General features: G+C 35.1%; 1 protein-coding gene across 1 annotated transcript in view; it reads right to left on the bottom strand.

Moving 5' to 3' along the window:
* The window catches only part of HTR1F (5-hydroxytryptamine receptor 1F), a 126,811-nt gene extending 105,281 nt beyond the window's left edge, over positions 1–21,530 (bottom strand). Inside the window, exon 1 of the mRNA XM_029940658.1 lies at positions 21,468–21,530. The gene's annotated coding sequence lies outside the window, so the exon portion shown is untranslated. The remainder of the gene's footprint in view (positions 1–21,467) is intronic.
* Positions 21,531–21,532: the final 2 nt, after the last annotated feature.

Raw genomic sequence — 21,532 nt, 5'->3', positions numbered from 1 at the left:
GGCAAATTTTAGAAAAGTAGTGTGTACATATTATAGACAACTATAGAAATTTAGGTAAATGGAAAACAATGATAAGAATACAAAAGTCACTTAATTCCAGAACACAGAAATATCTTAACATCATTTTTTGTTAATTTTTTCTAGTTTTTTTTTCCGTTCCTGTGTATAATTAAGTTTGTATATAAAAATGAAATATGCCATTTTGCATTTTCAGGGTATATATATATATATATATATACATATATATATTTATGCTTTTTGCTTAATAAAATACTGTGAGAGTTTTTGTATCATTAATCTTTGAAAATATTTCTCATATTTACATTTAATTTGATGAATGTATCATAGTTTGATTTGCTAAATCATTTTCTCATTTTTAAACATTTAGATATTTGTTTTTGTAATTCTATTTTTTTAAATGTTTTTCTTTATTTTTGAGAGACAAAGAGAGATAGAGCACAAGTGGGGGAGGGGGAGAGAGAGAGAGAGAGACAGAGGGAGACACAGAATCTGAAGCGGGCTCCAGGCTCTGAGCTGTCAGCACAGAGCCCAGCATGGGGTTCTAACTCACTAACTATGTGATCATGACCTGAGCCAAAGTCAGAGCTTGACCAACTGAGCTACTCAGGTGCCCCTGTTTTTGTAATTCTAAACATATCCTTGTACCTAATACTTGCTTTAATAAAAGACATTCTTTACTTGAAATTCTAAATTTCTATGAACTTAATAACTTAAAACACAAAAACAAATTTTATTTCTTGATGATTTCCCAAGAACTTCCACTCATGCCTCATGCCTGCTCACTTTCCCCCCCTCTTCTCCTAAAATCAGATGTTGATTATATTGAGAAAGAATCTCTTTATTCCTATTCAGTTTACATGTTTAGTCTTCCTAGAAAATAAAGAATCCTTGAATATTAAATGCTCAAAATCTGGAAACAAAAAAGTTGTCAACATATTGAAATGAATTATGAAATATCTCTGATTTCATATGATTTTTTCTTAAAAATAAATTTATTGAAGTGGAATTCCATAGTCCAAGTTCTAGGTAGTTGATCCTTATTGCCAAAGAAAACTATAGTAAATCTGTGCCAATTAACTCTCATGACAAAAGTACAAGACGAAAATGCCTCTCTCAAAACATCATTATTACTATTTACAAATCTTTGTTAATTCAAAAGCCTAAACACCCAAAAGCATTTCATTGATCTCTTAATTTATATTTCTTTTGAGTGAAGATGTACACTTTCGCATAGGTTAAATAATTATTTGTATATTTTATTTAATGTATTTTATATTCAGGTTTTCCCCCATTTGGATTTGGATGTGTGTGTGTGTGCGCTACACACATCTTATAAATGAATAATACACCTACTGGAAAAATTGACATTTCTGAATATAATTACCATGTGATTATTTTACTTTTAACGAAAGCAAATTAACAGGGTATTCGCTACAAAATGACATTTTACTACTGCTGGGAAATTCCTATAAGACTTCTATAAAATTAAACCCCGGTGAAAAACTTGAAATTCCATTTCAAATGTTATCAGTGATCTTAATGCAGTTAAGATACAATTCTATTCTTATCCATGAAGAATTTGTATTTAATCATGAAGGTTTTCATTTGTACTTCAGGCTCAGGAGGAGTCTGTAATATTACAGAATAGCATCTTCCTCCCAGTTAAACGTTGAAAGTCAGTATTCAATCAAAAAATAAAGTTGAATTTGTAATTAAAAAATACATATAGGAATGCTGACTATGTAGCTATCTAGCTGGGTGATTTGGAAGTCATTTGACCTTTTATGAGCCTATTTTTCTCATTTATTAAATTATAAAGTTGGCATTCTCTCTCTCTTATCCTGCTTTATCTTCATACTGCTTTTAGGTAACTCACTGTAAATTTATTTGATTATATTTACTGTCTCTTCGCCCCCTGGAATGTCGAGTCCACAAGAGTGATGACTTTGAGTTAGTGTTTATCCCTAGTACCTAAAGACTGCAGGTATATGGTGAGTATTCCACTAAAAAAAAGTCAAAAGACCTGGCTCTCTATTGTGGGCTAAGTGCTAGGGATTTGATGATGAATTAAACCTATGTTCATAAGGAATTTATAATCCACTGAATGAACTTCTGAGTGAAAATGCCAAAATAATCTTTTCAGAGAAGAGAATATATTCCATCTTTAAATAAGAACTTAGGACTTAAAAGTGGGAAATATAACATATAAAATGTCCAAATAATCTGACAAATATATTCACAGTTCAGGTAATAAAAACTCGAGCAATGGAAATAGATTTTCTTTTCTTTTTCTTGTGTAAGTAGAACTTTCTTTGTTTGAGAACGGAAGTCAGGTAGTGAGGGAGCAGCAATAAGCTGTGTGATAGAGATGGCAAGAAATGTATTGAGTTTGGTCACAGTTACTTCAAAGGATACAATGTCAACTTCAAACAACTATAAAGTACACTCAGGAAGAACACAGTTCACATTAAATATTTTAGAATGAAAAAATAAAATACTCAGGAAATAACGTCACAAACAGAATCCAGCTAACATATCAATGTTACCTCAAGAAGTTACAATAAGTTTAGCTTATATTATCAATACCATTAACATAAACAAAAAGGCTTTGCAAGTTATCTTCACTTTTGCAGTCATTGATATTTCTATTTCTGAGATTGTTCTTGAATGAATATCAGTTATAACTACTTGCAGGAAATTTCTGGCATCATTCCAGAATCACAGGTGAACATACAATCTCAGGGGCTTCAATTACACATTTTCACCTGAATAACAGAGCCTGCCTGCCATGGTTCTGAGCTAAAGGATCATAAAAATTTGTCTGAACTTGGAAACTTTGATCATGACACTCAGCTTTACTAAGACCCAACGATACATCTATACAAAGTGTCCTTTGAATCCTGTAGTTGCATGTGTGCCTTGTTGTACGGTTCTTAGAGGAATATTTCAGCTTTTAGAAATTACTTGGTTATGGTCTCTGGTGGAGAGGAATGTATTTCCTCCTGAGGCAGATACCCTGATACACTACAGACTAAGCGCCACAAGTTTGTTTTCTAAGAAGTAAGTCTTACAAGGTTTTCTAGTTTGTAATCTGTAGAGATTTCCATCCTCTTGTTATTCCTCCAGAAAGAACTTGGTACTGTGTAGTACAAAAGTTTCAGAGCCATAACATATGCAGTAACATTTCATTATAATTTCTCTAAGTTTAATTAGTTGGTGGTTGGCATTATTTTAGAGTTTGTTTTCCAGAAACTATTTTACTGATACAAAATCCTAGATATTTGAAATTCTGTTATAGCTCAAATGATGTTTTATTATTCATTTCAATGTGTTGGGCCAATTTATAAAAGTCATTGTTTTGGACTGTTGAATTGTTAGTATGAAAATATTCTTCAACTTCCAGAAGAGTATGCAACACACTCTTCATGGTAATGGAGAGATACTTTCACAATCTAATCAACTTTTAATTTTTTGAGGAGAAAACAAAATGACCTGGAGTGAGATATGAGCACCAGTTCCTGGGAAATCTTCAAAACATGACATGTATTTCATTTTAGTTTTTTAGGATATTGAGTTTCATAGAAGTATAGAATAATTCCAAGTGATATAGAGAGAATGCATTTTCTTTAAACTAGTGGTTCTACTCACCTGAATTCTCAATCCCCCCTGTGTTCTCACATACTTGCTATAACTAACAATGAATGGGAAAATGGATTAATATTTTAATCTATGCCCTTTCAAAAATGCAACTGTAAAGAAGAGGTTTCATTGCCAGGTATTGGCACTGCCAGTCAAAAGCATTGATTAATGATGGGGATTTCAGGGACTAAGGCAAACCTAGAGAAGTGTTTGTTTTTAGGAAAGAAGCTTTCAGACCCACTCAAGCAGGAAGCAAGCCACATACTCTAAGCATAGGTTAGATCTTTTCTAGAATTTCCCATCAAAGAGATTCTTGGACTTTAAGAAGATGGAGTTATCCCAATTCTGTTTCCTTTTCTTATATATTACTTCCATTATGTGTATATAGTTCAGTTGGTTTTCATTTCAGTCCATTATTAAGTGGTATTGCAACAATTTAAATCTAAAATGCTTCAGCTACAAAGCACTAAAGGCAATCATCGAAATAAAAAAACAACAACTGACACACAGTAATTTGGATGGATCACAAGACATTACGTTGAGGGAATAAAGCCAATCTTAAAATTGTGCATACTACATGAGTGCATTTATATAACCTTTTCAAGGTGACGACATTGTTGAGATGGAAACAATACTGGTGGGCACCAGGGACTTGGGGTTGTGGGGGAGAGTGGGGGTAGCATGAAGTTTGGTGGTGACGGCAGAGTCCTGTATCCTGTTGGTGGCGGTGGTTACACAAAACCATACATTTGATAAGATGGCACAGACATATGGAAGTGCATTTAACCAAAACTAATTTCCTGATGTTGATATTGTATTTTAGTTATGTAAAATGTAACTATTAGGTTACAGTGTGAAGGGTACCTGGGACCCCTTTGAATTGTTTGGCAATTTCTTGTTAATCTACTAATTATTTCAAAACAAAAATTTAAAAGACTCTATTAGCAAATAATCAACATCTTTTAGTCACTTGAAACTTTTATCTATAAATTTTAAGATAGGTTTTATAAAATTCTGTCATATTTTAGATACCAAATAAACCCAAATTTGAAATCTTGAAGTCTGTCTTTTATAAAATTAAAAAAAATGTCTTTTGTGTTCAATTACCTCCCCTGCATATTATATTTTAGTAACAAATTAAAACTTCCAAAATGTAAAGGCAAGAATCAGAACTCAAGAAAACTGATTCTAATAAGTGCACCAGGCAAAATCATGTAGGAAGTTTCAGAGTGAGAACGGAGAAAAGGTCTATGGTAGTATTATATATTTTTACTGGGTTTTTATGCATGGGCTTCTAAAAATTCCTTTGTATCTAATTCAATAAAAACGGTCATAGTACTTTATCTTCTGTATTAAATTCCTTCTATAGATTGAGAAATTAAAATGATAAATGTGACATTACATTTTGCACAGAGTAATATAATAGAAACACCATGGGTTTTGGACCAGCAGAAATATCTTCAACTACTGGCTCTGTGATTTTCTAGCTTGGTGATTTAATTTGTTATAATAAAGGGAAAGGGAGAAGTCACTTTGAAGTGAATTGAGTAGCAAATGAAAAAAAAAAAGATTGGAGTTAGAGGGATAGTTAAATCCTTGTTTATGGAAGGAAAAAGGTGAAAAGGATCCAAGAATAAGTAAGTATTCAGTCTAAAGAGCCAAATATCTAATGAGTTCAAAAGAATGAAGATCACAGCATCTGCTGGAATTGGCAGATGCTTGGTCATGGCAAATGTGATAAAAGCAGTTTGAGGGGTGCCTGGGTGGCTCAGTCAGTTAAGCCTCTGGCTTCGGCTCAGGTCAGATCTCATGTTTGTGGGTTCAAGCCCCGCATCAGGCTCTGTGCTGACAGCTAGCTCAAAGCCTGGAGCCTGCTTCGTTCTGTGTCTCCTTCTCTCTCTGACCCTCCCCCTCTCATGCTCTGTCTCTCTCTGTATCAAAAATAAATAAAAAACATTAAAAAAAAAATTTAAAAGCAGTTTGAGTGTTAATGGTAGTTAATAGTTGACGAATAAGTAAAAGATGAAAAAGTGGAAAATATCACATGAAATCAGTTTCAGGATTACAGATACCAAGGAAAGTAGAGGAGCAATAGGGAAAAAAACCCACTGTGGATATAGAGTGAGGGAAATCTTACGCATAGAAGAGAAAAGATCATGAGAGAGATTGAAGACAGAGAGATAAGGGGTATCAAATTGGTGATCAAGGTCTCTAAAGTGGCAGGAAGAGATGGAATACAGAGGAAAGGGAAGATATTTATCCTGGTTCTTAACAGGTCCCTGTTCCATTGGGAGGTGACGGAAAATTGTAGGTTTGATGTTTTGATTAGTAGTGGCTTTCTCCATCCCCTACTAACTCAACCCTTACGTCTCTTCTCCCTAATGGGTCAGTTCTTCTTAGGAATTATTGTATTATTCAGATTCTTTTGAGTGGGCCTTTTTGGATGCTTAAATCTGTTTTTATTCTCAGAGATCTCAAAATACATACCTTTGCCTTCTGAAAGAAATTGTTCAACAATCACAGTTAATATTCCCAGATAATATTCTCACAGATAAAATAAATTCTAGAAAAATGTCAAGAAAATAGAAATGTAACACATTGATTTTTGATACAAGATAAAAGAAAAAGATTCTTCAGGTATAACATAATAACAATATTTTATCTGCCTTAACTCAAGGGAGGGGTCAAACACATTTAATGAAACTTAATCTAGGGTAATAGGTTAAGTTCCATTTATTTTTTTAATGTCATATTTATAAAAGAGAGGCAAAATTTTAGAAAATTTCCAGCTAATATATAATATGCATTCAAAATAATCTAATAATAAATTATCAAGAAGCATTTACAGTCTTTAAGATTCATCTATTTTTTTAACATTTATAAGATATATTTATTATTTTTCTGACCAAGTTGCAATGATTTTTAAATCTCCTTAAACAAATAATTGAAAAAAAAAGTATTTAAGAAAATAAATAAAAATAAAATACAAATGGGAAATTTAACGATTAGATTTCTTTACTTCACACCAAACCTATATTTAGTCTAGAAAATAAACAAACAAACAAAAAACTCTGAATGAAGAGTACCTAAAATGCTAACCAAATCATTAAACCTAGTTTCAAGGTTTGTCTGCTAGGAATTTTGTTAAGATCAGTTTACTCATTAATAATTGATGTCAATTAGATGTGATCCCTGCCTCTTACCTTCAGATTTAGGTCAGAATAAAGCTGACAATTCTCTCAGGTTTTCTGAACCCCCAGAGACTCCATCCCAATCCCTAGAAGCATAGAAGATGCCTGGTCACACAACTTTGTATAAGTTGTATAAAACCAGCCTGAGTTTTCTCACCTTTCTGTAGAAGATGGTCATAAATACTAAAACACGTCTAAAAATTCATTTTTTAAGTTTGTTTACCAAACACATGTTGCAAGAACTGATTACACAAAATGTTCCCTTGGAATTTGGTCCAAAAATTCACTTAACAGGTTGGAAATGTAAAATCTGCAAGAAAATGAGGAAGTAGGGAATCCCTAATCCTAACATGTTGTGATTATTAAAGGGGTATACACACATACTAAAAAATTTTGCTCACAGAAGGCACAATCTATAAAAGGGATAGGCTTTTTGAATAAAAACAAAGAACTAGCTGATATCTTTCTTTGTTTTGTGAGCACCATACCTACTTCACTGTCTATTCTTACGACCAAAAAAAAAAAAAACCAAAAAAACAAAAAACAAAACTGAAGATAAAAATTGAGTATCTTACTATATACCTTAGTCATGAACTGAGATTAATTATGAAAGCTTAAAATTGCCTTAAAAAGGAGTTGTCAAGGCAATATTTAAGCATGATTTAAAACATGCTTTCAGGTTTAGAGTTAGCTTTCTTTGTCAAAAATCTTCACAATGTCATCAAAAACTTCATCAACAGATTTAGAGGCATCTGTTTCCTTGACTTTCCCCATTTCTTTCTGTTGTTATCACCCCTACTTTACTCTTTCCCCTTTCAAGACGTCACTAAATACAGATCTCATTATTATAGTCAGAAATCAGAACGAAAGATGCATCTGCCTTCCCATCCATAGCCTTGTTACAACCTTGAAGGTTGTTTTGATTTCTTAGAAAGCCATCAATCAAGAGTTTGTTCTTCTGAGCACTGGCAGCATTGTCTGATCTATTTCCACTTTAACAGACTGATGGCTATTTCACCCAGCACAATCTTTTCATCTTAAAATCTTTTTAAGTTTATTTATTTTGAGAGAGAGAGAGAGAGCAAGCACAAGCAGGAATATGGGCAGAGAAAAGGAGAGAGAGAATCCCAAGCAGGCTCCATGCCATCAGCACAGAGCCTGATGCAGGGTTTGAACTCAGAAACTGTGAGATCATGACCTGAGCTGGGATCAAGAGTAGGATGCCCAACCAATTGTGCCACTCAGGCACCTCAATCTTTCCATCTTTAAAATACTTTTCAATTCACCATACTGTGAATCTGGGTACTTCCTTTCATCACGAAGAAATTCTCCTGCACAAAGTTGTGTGTAGCCATATTTTAGATCTTTGGTTTACTATCAAGGGAATGTGGCAAGAACAGTCAGCCAGATGCATAGCACAAGGGTGCAGAGCTTTCATGCCCTCTCCAGTGGAGTGTCTCCCCCTGAAGCTCTCTATTTCTAGAGATTATGGACAATGCTTCTTGTTTCTCCCTATGAAGATTCATTATCCCCACTCCCAGGAAGAACAAACAATTTTCCTTAGGAAACTACTCCTCCTTAATCCTTTCCTCTGTGAGTCAGGAGAGGTTGGCCATGTAGTCTTAGCTTTTAGACTGTGAACATGCCTCAGGTTGGCTAATCAAAATATTGCAATGATGTTCAATCTCAGGATTTTTGCTGGAACTATTGGAAGAAAGGCTTTCTGTTCTGTTGGTATTGCTAGGCTAGTAAAATACAAAGCTTGGAGCTGCTATGCCTATTTCTATAAAGATAACGAAGGCTTGATAATGAAGCCATCAGAGAAAGCAGAGCTGAGAATATGGAGAAACACTGAGACTTTGTGACATTGTATGCGACTTTGAACTCCTGGTCTATTCAGTTATGTGAGTCAAATTCTTTTTATTAAAAAAAGCTTATAACAGAAGATAGTTTGATTGGGTTGCTGATATTGTAACTAAACAAAGGGTTAAAATAAAAAACACAAGAAATATCAAGTGTTGATGTGGACATGGAGAAAAAGGAACCTCATGCACTGTTGGTAGGAATGCAAACTGGTGCAGTCACTGTGGAAACAGTATGGAGGTTCCTCAGAAAATTAAAAATAGAGCTACCATATGATTCAGTAATTCCACTACTGAGTATATATCCAAGGAAAACATGCATTCAAAAAGATAATATGTACCCCAATGTTTATTGCAGCAATACTTAGAATAGCAAAGATGTGGAAGCAACCCAGGTGTCCATTCTTAGATGAATAAATACAGAAATGCTATATGTGTGTATATACACCATGTGTGTATATATACACACACACACCCATATACCATTTCTGTATTTACACTCCTACAGGCATAAAAAAGAATAAAATCTTATCATTTGAGACAACATGCATGGGCCTAGAGGGTATAATGCTAAGTGAAATAAGTCAGTCAGAGACAAATATCATTGGATTTCACTCATATGTGAAATTTAAGGGGAAAAAAACCCATGGGAAAAAATAAGAGACAAATAAAAAAAGATGCTTAAATACAGAGAACAAACTGGCCGTTGCCAGAGGGGAGGTAGGCGGGGGATGAGTGACACAGATAAAGGGGTTTGACAATACACTTCTCTTGGTGAGAAATGTGTAGAATTGTTGAATCACTATACTGTACACGGAAACTAATATCACACTGTATGTTAATTATACTTGAAATAAAAAAAGAATGAAATAGCATACAAATAGCATAAAAAGGTGCTATTTAATCATTGATATTAATTGTATGAAATGCTTTCCCTACAATCTATAAAGTATCATTTTGTGGTAATGATACCATATTAATAATTCAAAGCTAAACGTCATCATCATTAATTTATAGTTATAGAACTAAGGATAGGAAAGAGGAAATACTGGCATTACAAAAGGATCACAAGTGACTGTGGACAGTGCTGTCAGCTTCTCAGAGACGGGGGCATTACCAACATAACTTGGAGTTATAATTTGATGGGTTATATTAACATATCAATAAATATCAGTCCTTAATAAGTTGAAAGCATATTAAAGTATTAAGGAATTCTGTAGCTTCACCTTAATTCAGCATTTACTGAATATTCCTATTATCCAAAGCAAATGACTCATTTTTATGAACAAAACAAACCTCTTTGTAGATACCATTTTTTTCCCAAATAGTTATGTGGTTCAATATGAAAAACAAAATCTTAAAAAAAATGTTTTTAATGTTTATTTATTTTTTGAGAAAGAGAGACAGAGAGTGAGCAGGGGAGGGGCAGAGAGAGAGGGAGACACAGAATCTGAAGCAGACTCCAGGCTCTGAGCTGTCAGCCCAGAGCCTGATGTGGGGCAAGAACTCACAAACCACAAGATCATGACCTGCGCCAAAGTCGGACGCTTAACTGAAGGAGCCACTCAGGTGCCCCAAAAAACAAATAAAATCTAACAAGAAATTATTATTTACTAGGACACACAGTGTTGTGTGACTCAGCACAAAAAAATAAAAAATAAAAGAGGAAATGGTCTTCCTCCTATTAAAAACAATCATGCCAATGGGAGAGACAATCTTTTTGCTAATGGTCCTTTTATGAGGACATTGAGTTAATTCAGAATCTTAGTTTTCTGTAATAACAGTAGAATTACTGCTTTCTTCCTAAAGTTGTCAGTTGGTTGCACTGAACCACACAAAAGAAGCTAAGCGGTAGTACGGAGCCCATCTGACCAGAGGGGCAGTATGTCCAGTGGCAGACAGTAAAACAGGTGTTGAGGGCTTTGCTGATAATAAGGGAAAATCAATGATACTCACCTTCCTGCTGGCTAGAACTCTGGAGAATAATCAGGACAGGCAGTAAAGGTGTTGGTTTGGGTTTAGTGCTTGTGACCATAAAACTATCAAGCTAGGATCCTTTGCACTGGCACGCTATGACTAATGCAAACATCTGAAAGTGCCCTGAGAGAAGTTTCTCATTTGCTTTAGAAGGTGCATCCCCAGAGAATACAGACTAGTTAACAAGTGCTCTGGGAAAGACTTATTCACGAGGAATCAAAATGGATCCCTTTTGTGGTTCAATTTACTTCTAATTTAGACCTCTCTTTAGGAGAATGTATGATCTAGCCATAGATTAAGTTCATGGTAGGAAGGAATTTGGTTTCAACTTAAGAACTGGAAAATGACAGTTTTTTGAATCAGTTCTAGAAGGAAGTATCGAAAATTGAAAAATAACCAAGAACATTGCTAATTACTTTATATGTGTGGTCTACTGACTTCTAAACTTTTTGAAATAGATATCAAATATTGCATAACTGTATAAATTTGGTACAGATAGATTCTTTAACTAGGGAAAGCACCATATCTGCTTATGTCAGAGTAACAGTGTATTTGTGTGTGTGTGTGTATATGTGCTTGCGTGTGTGTATACATATACATACACATAAGTATGATGCCTACTTTATGATGTGTATGTATTTGTATACATCTATCTACACACACAAACACATGACATCTTACAGCTTTAATTTAAGAATTCAATCATGTATTACATGGAGTTTACTGATTAGAAGACTCCTACTTTGGGATTTACATCCAAATACACTATCTCTGTCCCAGAAATAAAACCACAGAATTAGAAACATGATTAGCTAATTTGCAAGAGTTAGGATATTCATCCTACTAAGTAGTTTCTTGCCATATATAAAACAAAATATCCTCCTGAGTTAAGCAGTCAAATCTATATATTTTTTGAAAATGGAACAAAATAACTTTCTTTTACAGTTATTCAGAATTTAGCATGTAAACTATGATTCCTAAACTACTTATTTAAAATATAAGTAAGAGTGCCTGAGTGGCTCAGTTGGTTGAGTGTCCAACTTTGGCTCAGGTCATGATCTCATGGTATGTGGGTTCAAGCCCCGCCTCAGGCTCTGTGCTGACAGCTCAGAGCCTGGAGCCTGCTTCAGATCCTGTGTCTCCCTCTCTCTCTGACCCTCTCCCGCTCGCTCTCTGTCTCTCTCTCAAAAAGATTTTTTTCTGAGTAAAAAGGTAAGCATCTGTGGACAAAAGCAAGCTGTATAAAAATATACAGAGGATTTTTAAAAAAAAATTGCTTTATAGAGTGCAGGGGTTATCTGCTTTATTTGTTGAAATACTGTCTCCTTGATCCCAGCTGGGAGGTTCTAATCCAGTAGGTCAGGAAAGAGGCCAAGAAATATACTTTTTTTTTTTAAAGGTAGATTAGGGCGTTTGATATAGTAGGCTCAGGGGAAAATAGTTAAGGCTTTTATTTTTATTTTTTCCTAGTTCCAGTTTGGGAGCATTCTAGACACTTAAGGCAGAGGCCTGTTCGCTCTTTATGCTTTTATCTAAAAACCGCTCTCAAGAAAGCAGGGCTTATCAGTGGAAGCAATGGCAATTTTCCAAACAGTTTACAGCGAATAAAGAACAGTGCGGAAAAACTGTTACATTTTGCAACTAAAAAAGTCTAAATAAGATGCAAAAACCTCTCATATTTAGCATTTCCTTAACAGCTAAGGAAAAGGTATTGTTAATTCAGACTCTCACATCCTAAGGAACAACATGCAGGTAAGAGAATGGTGATTTCAAGACACTTAAACACTGTCACACAAGTCTGAAGTTTCCAGTTTGAAGACAAAAACAAAACAGCAAATAAAGAAAAAAAAACCTTTTTTTTCCTGTATTCATCCAATATCCAAAGACTTTTTATTGCCAAGACTCCTGATAAAATTTTCAAACATCTCAACTATAACTATCAAACATCATTATTTTGCGATAATATGAATTCTTGATAATGTCAAATGTGAAACCCTGGGGTGATCTGAGAAAGGTTTGCCTTGATTCTGCAAAAGAGACAAAAGTTTTGGCTTTTAGGGGCACCTAGGTGGCTCATTCAGTTAAGTGGCTGACTCTTGATTTTGGCTCAGGTCATGATCTCAGAGATCAATCCCCTCTCCCCCCACTCTCTCTCAAAATAAATAAACATTAAAAAAAGAGCACAGGATTTTGGCTTTAGAGTCTGTAATCCTTACTGACTGTGTGACCTTGGGCAAGTCACTTACCTCAGTTCTCAGGTTCCTTACAGGGATGACAGTAGTACCCATTGGACTATTAGTAATAACAAAAATGCACGGGAACAGTGTTACACCTACCTCATGCGGTTATGAAGAATATAATAATCCCCACGTAGTATAAGTATACTTTCCAACACGTTAACAACATGACTCGTTTACAAATATATGTTAAATATTTGTCAAAGATTTTATTCAGTGTGCTGATGAATGGATAAACCAATCAGATGGCAAGGGGGGCTCAAAGCATTTTAAGGATCTGGGTATTTAAAGTCATTTTGAAACATTATTAGTACGAGATCTAGGTAAGATTCAATACTGATTCATGTCCTATGGAGTAATAATTCATGACAGTTGGGTTTATTTTGCTCCTGGACAGAAATGATTTCTGTGTTAAGAAAAAAAAAAACATCTGCAAGGTAACATGTAACTAAGTCTGGCCTTTTCATCAACAACAGTGTATTTGACAAAGCACATTCTCTAGATGATTAAGTAATTTGGAGTGTGCCTGTTTGATACTAAAGGCATGCTCTCTTGTCTTGTTTATATACTTTTTTCTTAATATCCTTTATGGTTACTAATATTTTTATCACTATTATATTTTAAAGGCCAAAATGTTTGTGCACCACAACTAGGTTATCGCTTTTCTATACCATAATGCTCGTCCATCCCAACAGCAAATTCCTCTTGTATACATAAGAACATCTAATGAGTTATTTCTGAGATCACACAATGTGCCAACTATTTGCAGGAACCAGAAGGATAACTATGGATTTACCGTATCTAATGTCCAATGGATTGATTGTTTCTTAATTCAATTATTGATTGAATGTCAGGTTCGGAGAATACTGTACTGAACAGGACACATTCCTGCCTGTTATGAAACTGTATCTTAAATTTACATGTAATAGTTATTTAAAATCCATTTCTACTTCAAATGTGACATAAATATTGATAAGAAAAAGAACCATGGAAAAGGTTTTTGTGACGTGATCTCAGTTTTGACTCAAAAACTGTTTTACACAACCTGAATTATCTGGAGCAGGTCCATCAGTCCCCTAATTCAAGACATGGGGGCAATACCACCTCGGTGCTCACATTTGCAGCTCTCCACTGCATAGTCACTTGTTAAACTTCCAAAATCTTTTTTGCATTTAAAGAAATAAAGCAACCAAAATTTAGTGCGATATCACTATGTTCTCATTAAACAAATCCTCTCAAATCTATTGTGCTACTAGTAGTTTCAAGGTATTTGTTTTGCAATAAAAATATTTTTTCCCATAAAGAAGAGAAATCATGAGAAGTTAATACCTTTATGATGACAAACCAGAACATAGTAAAGTGAGCTAATGAATAATAAAACTGTATCATTATAACACATATCATTTATATTATGACCAAGAATATTCCTGCTGTTCTGAAAATATATCTATGTGCATATGTTGATGGACTCTTTGATATTCTTTATACACTTCAGTGAGTCCATGCACATGGGCATATTTTAGTATTTAAACACATACACATAAACACTGAATAATTTACACATAATAAATAAATTTTACTCTATGCCATGGTTATGAGGAAAGCTATTTTATCTTTTCCCCAAAAATAATATATGCAAGGACATACATTTTTGCACATCATTTCATGGGAATTACAATCCCTCTAGAATCATAGTCTAGAGTAACAAATACACTATAAAAATTGTGTCTACATTAAATATTTAAATGCTTAGGAAATTTTTTATATGCTCTGCCAAATTATTTTCAAAATACAAAATTCATTTTTTATATTCATAATATGACTCCATTTATTTTGCAAATAAGACTAAAAGTTGTTTTGCTTAAATTTGGGGAATATTATCACATATGTTAGACTAAAGACTATGTTGTGATAAAAAATTTTTTTAATGCATATTTATTTTGAGAGAGTGAGAGATAGAGAGCAAACAGGGGAAGGGCAGAATAAGGAGGAGAGAGAGACTCCTAAGCAGGTCTGTGCTGCCAGCACAGAGCCCCGCGCAGAGCTTGATTTCATGAATCAGGAGATCGTAGCCTGAGCTAACATCAAGAGTTAGACGCGTAACCGGCTGAGCCACCCAGGTGCCCCAAGATGACTATTTCTTTAGGCATATCCAACAAATTACTTACGTTCCATTTGAAAATTTCAATGCTGGCTTTCATATTCTTCATGTTACATACAAACACAGGATGTTACTTATCCCCCAATTATTGTAAATAAAAATGAAAATCCCTTTGGAAATTAGTGGATAATTCTCATGAAGTCACTCAACCAGACTATCAGAGTTTGGAGACAAAACTGAAGGTGTGCCATGGGCAGAAGGAAGCACGGTGAGGCTGTGGAGAAAGCTGGGAGTGGCTGCTGCCAGGTTTGCTGGGCTGTGCTGGCTGGCTGCGGGGTGAGCCTTCACAGAGGAAGGGAGAACCAAACATGGCAGCAGCACGGATCTCCTTGGTTGGTTTGTTTGTTTCCATGCTGACTTGTCACCACAAATAAAAACTATTACTTATCTACCTTTGAAATGCACCACATCTACAAATGATTTTTTGTTGATAAAAAGCACTTGAAAAAAAGCATTTCTTCTTTTTCTCTGTTTTGTTGTTTAGGTAGGAATGGACTTGAGACAGTATGAAATAGTTATTTTACTATTTTATCCAGAAAGCTAAATCAAAGATATTAATGGTAAGAGATGATCCTTTCTAGAAAATTCACACACTCAAAACATTTTGCAGTTAGTGCTTAGAATGTCCATTGCTTAATAAAACCAAAATGAAAATTTAAGTTTTCTAGGGCTAGATATGAATTTTGTCATCGATTCAAGTCTTTTGGTTTCTGATTTCAATCTTTTCTGGCCACTCTGAATTGAGAGCCTACTTTACTATTGATGAGCCCCTCCTCCATGGGTATGATGTCAAATAAAGAGGCAGAATCCACACAAATTAATTCTCAACTCTGAGCAATGGTAAGTGTTAAGAAACTCATTGAGGACAAAGATTTAACGTGCTCTTTAAAACAAAATTTTGGGTTATCTACAGGTTTCAATTTTCCATTTCCCATTGTTATATTGTATTTATACTTAAACTGAATTTGTTAGAAAATTCCTCTTAAAGTAATGAAAAAAGACTAAAGATAGTCTTATCTTTCCCCAGGCATGAGACTAATATTTTTTAATGCTTAACTAGTAGAACTTGAATGACACTCTCCACTCATGTTCTGTCAGGAAGTACAAGTTCCCCACTGCCAGCACAGAGTAGGTTCTTGAAAATTCTCATACACAAAACCAAAGAATAGAGATACAGATTACCGACCAAATTTCTTAAGGGATGGGTCAAAATTTATAAAAAGATCTTAAGACAGTGTAAATAATATAAACATATCACATATGTGGAAAGAGACAGTACAATTACCCTCCCATCCCCCAGATAAAATTAGAGAAATCTTCAAACCTCCTAGGTCTCGTCTAGATCTACCAGAGAGTAGGCTTCCTGGCTAGATGTTCAAATGCTCTGCTCCCTCTGACCTTCCCCTTAGGGATGAAGAGCCCCGCAGGGAACCGGAGACATTCATTAAGTTATCCCAGGAGAGAAGGACATGATTCTGGATGCGTGTGGTCCCTTGTGGCCCAGCTGTCTCGAGACTAAGTGTGTACCGTAGCCAGATGCCGGTTACTCCTGTCTCTCCTCATCCTTTTTCAAGTACGGAGTTTCTCTCAGGGATATTGTGGTAAATACATTTTGGGGCATCATTTTGTAATATAAAAGAAATTTGGAAAGAAAAAGGTGAGTGCTTATTTTGAAGGTTGATGAAATTATGCTCCATTGCTTTCAAATTTATTGATTTAGTAAATTGACTAAAATAGAATTAATTTTTCCAAGGGCTTGATATGTTGTTGAAAAAGGCTTTGAAATATTTCAACTTAAAATCTCAATCACAGAACATTATTTTCACACAAATGAGAATCAAATACTCTTACTAGAGTATTTATCTAGGCTTTTAAGTCTTGATGTTTAAGATTACATGAAAACAGCTTTACACAAAGATCATATTCATTTATGATACAGAGTACAAATTGGTAGTATAGTTTGACAAAATCTTGGGAAGAAATATTTAAATAGGTAAGGGCAATAGGAATAATGATAATAACACCTTCCATTAGCCAGGAATTATTTACGGACCTTCAAGCATATGGTAGGGTGCTGTGGTATTGCCAACCATTCCGGCAGTTTATTTGATAGTGGGGAAGACAAAGAGTACATCAACAGTACCAATACGGCAAGATACACACCTACAGAGATCTGTGCAAGTTCAAAGGGAGTACTAAGCTGAGAAAAACTGCATCAGTGAGGCCAAGGCCAAGGCTGACAAAGTTGTCTAAAGGACTTCATCTGAAACTATCAGGCATTCACTGGACATATAAGCAGCAAGTGGGGACAGGCATTCTAATTGGAGAGACTGGTCATGTGGGCACAAAGGAATAAAAAAAGATGAACTTTATGAGAAAGCCAAATAGTGAAAAAGAGGGAGTGTCAGAACTGAGTTTGGAAAAATGGCGGGAATAAGAGAGAAGGCTAAAAAATCTGTAGTTTTATTTCTCATATAAAAAGAGTCATTGATGTGTATTAAAACAAGAAGACAGCATGAGGGAAATAGTTTCTATCTATTCTAGAATGAGGATTTTCAGAAGCATAGAATGAAACAGGCTCCCTGAGACAGAATAGGGCCTCATTCAAGTTCCATTAACCTTGTTGAGAAAAAAGGAAATCCTTGCTACTCAAAAGAGATCAGTACAAGAACCCTAGGAAAGAATGCAGGGTTCCAGCAAGTGTGTTCTGGGTAACATACCATCGTGGCCAGAGTGTAGGAGAATGCAGTGAGAGAACTGGCATCCAGTGAGCTTCCAACACATGTCAGGAAATATCCTTCAGTAACACTATCTTATGTAATTTTCACAACAACCCTATGAAGAGTGCATTACTATCTCAAAGTCAAGTATGGTTACGTTAAGTTCCAGAAAGGTGAACTTGTCCAAGATGATACCACTGATAGAGGCAGAGACAGGATCAGAAGCCTGATATCACCTCTTAAAATTCTTTTTGTAGAATCTCCTACCTCAATGTAGCATCTCTACCACCTACCATTCCTAAATCTTACTGCCTCGCAGGGAGAAGGCTGTGGGACATGATTCCAAGCTGACTCCTCTTTGGTTTTATGGGGAAGATGTGGTGCAGTCAGAAACCAGGTCAATACATCTCTGTGAAGCTAGAATGGGTCAATCTGTCAAAGATGCCACAGTGCTAGAGAAAAGGGAATAGATGCTAGAGAGATTTTGTAAGCAGAACTGAGAGGACATGGTAACCCAACTGATGCATGAAATGAAGGAAATCTGGGCATTAAGGAATGAATCTTCTGGCTCGAGAGAGTAGGTAAAAGAAGGTACCCTTGACCAATGTATAGAATATGGAAGGAAGTACAAGTTCCATGATTAGTAGATTAAATTTGACCTGAAAACAACAAGACATGCTTCAGTAATTATTCAAATAAATTCAGGAGAGAGAAACCAGAGATTTTAAAACAGACATTTCATACATTTCCTAGTAGTTAATTTATGGCAAGCCCAAGTAAATGAATACTATAGTGGACTATAAAATTCATTATCAGTCAGGTCCAGACAACTCTGAGGTTTATTATTTGGACTTATTTAAAGATATCAAATACAATTTTAAGATCTGAAGCAGACATTACTTTTCTGGTAAGAGATATGTAAATCACACTGCAAAGTTAATCTATTTAGGCTATTGTCTAAAAAGTTGTTAGAGCAAATAAGACATTTGAAGAGTAGAAAAACAGATTTATCACCATGGCGCGGTAATAAAAACGGTAATTTTTATGTGCCTTAGCTATTGCACAATTTGAAAGGATTTGGTATAATATTACTTCTTATGGTCACTATCACCAAGTCTTGAACATCATGTTTGACTATGGGAGGAAAGACAAAATATGTTCCTAGGTATAAACGTTCAGGATGTAAGGAAGTTTGAGAGATGAATAGTTCAAACAAAAACAAAAATGACTTTCCCTTTCTTAGTTTTTAGTGCTTCCATTCTTATAGAATTAACTTGAGTTGAAAATAGGTAGAATTACTTCTTTGAGTCAGTATGATATTTTTGGTTCTCTGTATTCGAAAGGAGTGCCAAGAATGCATTTTGTAAACATAGAATGCATTTATAGAAGCAAATCTAGCACACTGATAATCTTGTATAGCTGTTAGTCTGATTCCCATGGATTCCAAGCCTGCTTCTACTGATGGATTCATACTATGATTATGAACTCATTCAGTCACAAGTATTATTGTGACAGGCAGCATTGTAGGTATGGATCTGTGAATAAAACTGGACAAATACTTTCCTAATAGGGAGGAGAGATAAGAAACACATAAATAGAAATATATTTTCCAGGAGAGTTTTGTGCTATGAAGAGTGACAAGTAAAAAGGCCTATTTTACATAAATGAGTGAGCTTAAAATAGTGGCCAGGCATCTGATCATGTAGCATTTTACAGTGCATGATAAAGGATATACATTACAGTAGAATTAATAGGACTTTTGCTGATGGACTAGATGAGATGAGAGGGGAAAAGGAGGGGTCAAGATGGACACCCATATTTTTGACTTAAGCAACCAAGGGTTTAGTGGCACTATAAGAAAAATAAGGAAAATTTGGGGAGAAACATATGAGACCACTGAGAAGTGATCTGAAGATGTAGGTTGGACATAAAAAGATGGTCATGTGATAGCTAGGTTTAGAGGTCATGGGAAATTCAGGACTGGGACTATAATTCTGGAAAACTCCTGCATATGAAAATTTTTTTGAGCCATGGGAATAGTTGAGACAATATGAATGTGGATAAAGAAGGGAAGAGGGTTGAGATTCCTAGACCATTCCATCATCAGCAAAGTAGACTGCATGGCAGGAGGCTTTTGAAATAGAACACCTCTGCTCTCTACGTTACTTCTCTGAAACTCAAACTGGCAATCCATCCACTACAGTTTATAAATTGTTGATACTCTCTCTCATAACTGTAAATCATTGTACTGGGAAAATAAAAGCCTTTTATAAAGAATAGCAAAGAGAATGGGGACCACCAGGATTTCTAGATCTAATATACAAAATTACAAATTAGTATAAACTTAAAGTATTTATGGGGAGCCTGGGTGGCTCAGTTGGTTAAGCCTCTGGTTTCAGCTCAGGTCATGATCCCACGGTTTGTGAGTTTGAGCCCCATATTAGGCTCTGTGCTGGCAGCTCAGAGCCTGGAGCCTGCTTCAGATTCTGTGTCTTCCTTTCTCTCTGCCCCTTCCCCATTCATGCTCTGTCTTTCTCTCAAAAATAAATAAACTTAAAAAAATTAAATGTAAAAGTATTTTTCCATAGATGGTAACATTTTGGCTATCCATTTCATACACAGTTCATTTATTAAACAAATACTTCTAGCTTTGGAATTGTAGCTTACATGATACAGTTTGCCAGGCTGTCTCCTAGTAACTATTAAAATCCATATACACAGCAACAGAGTTATCTTATGGTTACATTAATATCCTAAATAATAATATGCATTTCTATAAAACTTGATCTTTTATGAAACATTCTTTGAGTAACTCAGACAACTGTATAGGGTTTGGAAGGTAAATATTATTGTCATGGTTTTGTTAATAAGCACACTGTGATTCAGAGAGGTTGGCTGATTTGGATAATGTCATCCAGGTAGGAATATATAACTTGAACAACAAAGTTATGGCTCAATCCATTGTTCTTCCCAGAATCCCACCATCTATTATGTAGTTTGATTTCTTGTTTACACTTAGAATCAGAGGCATCATGTGGGTTGTGCAGATTGTCACTGTGCGGATAATTTATGAAAGGCCCCTTCCTACTGGGCAGTAAGCGGCCTGAACAAGATAAGCAATGGTTGTGATCAAAATGATACTTTGCTTTGACTATTATGTCAAATAGTCTCAGAAACATGAAGAGATAAGAGCTAAAAATGATTTGTCATTCTATTAGAGATAATTATCATCCCTCCAAATGATAAAAATGAAAACTTGGATTTTCCAAGTCTTGATGATTATCTGAAATTCTGCAGGTTTTCTTTCTAATTTAGTATTTGATGTCCATTTTTCATTTTCTAGAAGCACTTCTCTTAATTCACTTTTCCTTTGATTCATGTTCACTAATTCAAATGTTCTGTTCGCAACATTTCTAAGTTTCTAACCTATCTTCTTCCAGCAGGTTCTCACACCTCTTCTCCTCTCACCTTTAAACACTGCCTGCTACTAGTGAACCAGTTAGTCAATGGTGGTGGCTTTTCCTGAAAACAGTACTCATGACTTTCATCCCCCCACTGCCACTTCTGCTTTTATTCCTTGATTTGCCACATTGTTTTCTTCGTACTTTCCCTAACTTACAAGTTATTTTTCTTTATCATTTAAATTCGAGAATGCTTACCATATTGTGACAGAGAGAATTATCGGTTTTCATCACCTCTCTGCCTCCTCAAGTTCCTGTTCTTG

The sequence above is a fragment of the Suricata suricatta genome, chromosome 5 (assembly GCF_006229205.1).
Source record: "Suricata suricatta isolate VVHF042 chromosome 5, meerkat_22Aug2017_6uvM2_HiC, whole genome shotgun sequence".
Taxonomy (NCBI): domain Eukaryota; kingdom Metazoa; phylum Chordata; class Mammalia; order Carnivora; family Herpestidae; genus Suricata; species Suricata suricatta.
The sequence above is the reverse complement of the archived record's forward strand: the minus strand, read 5'-3'. Positions and strand labels throughout refer to the sequence as shown.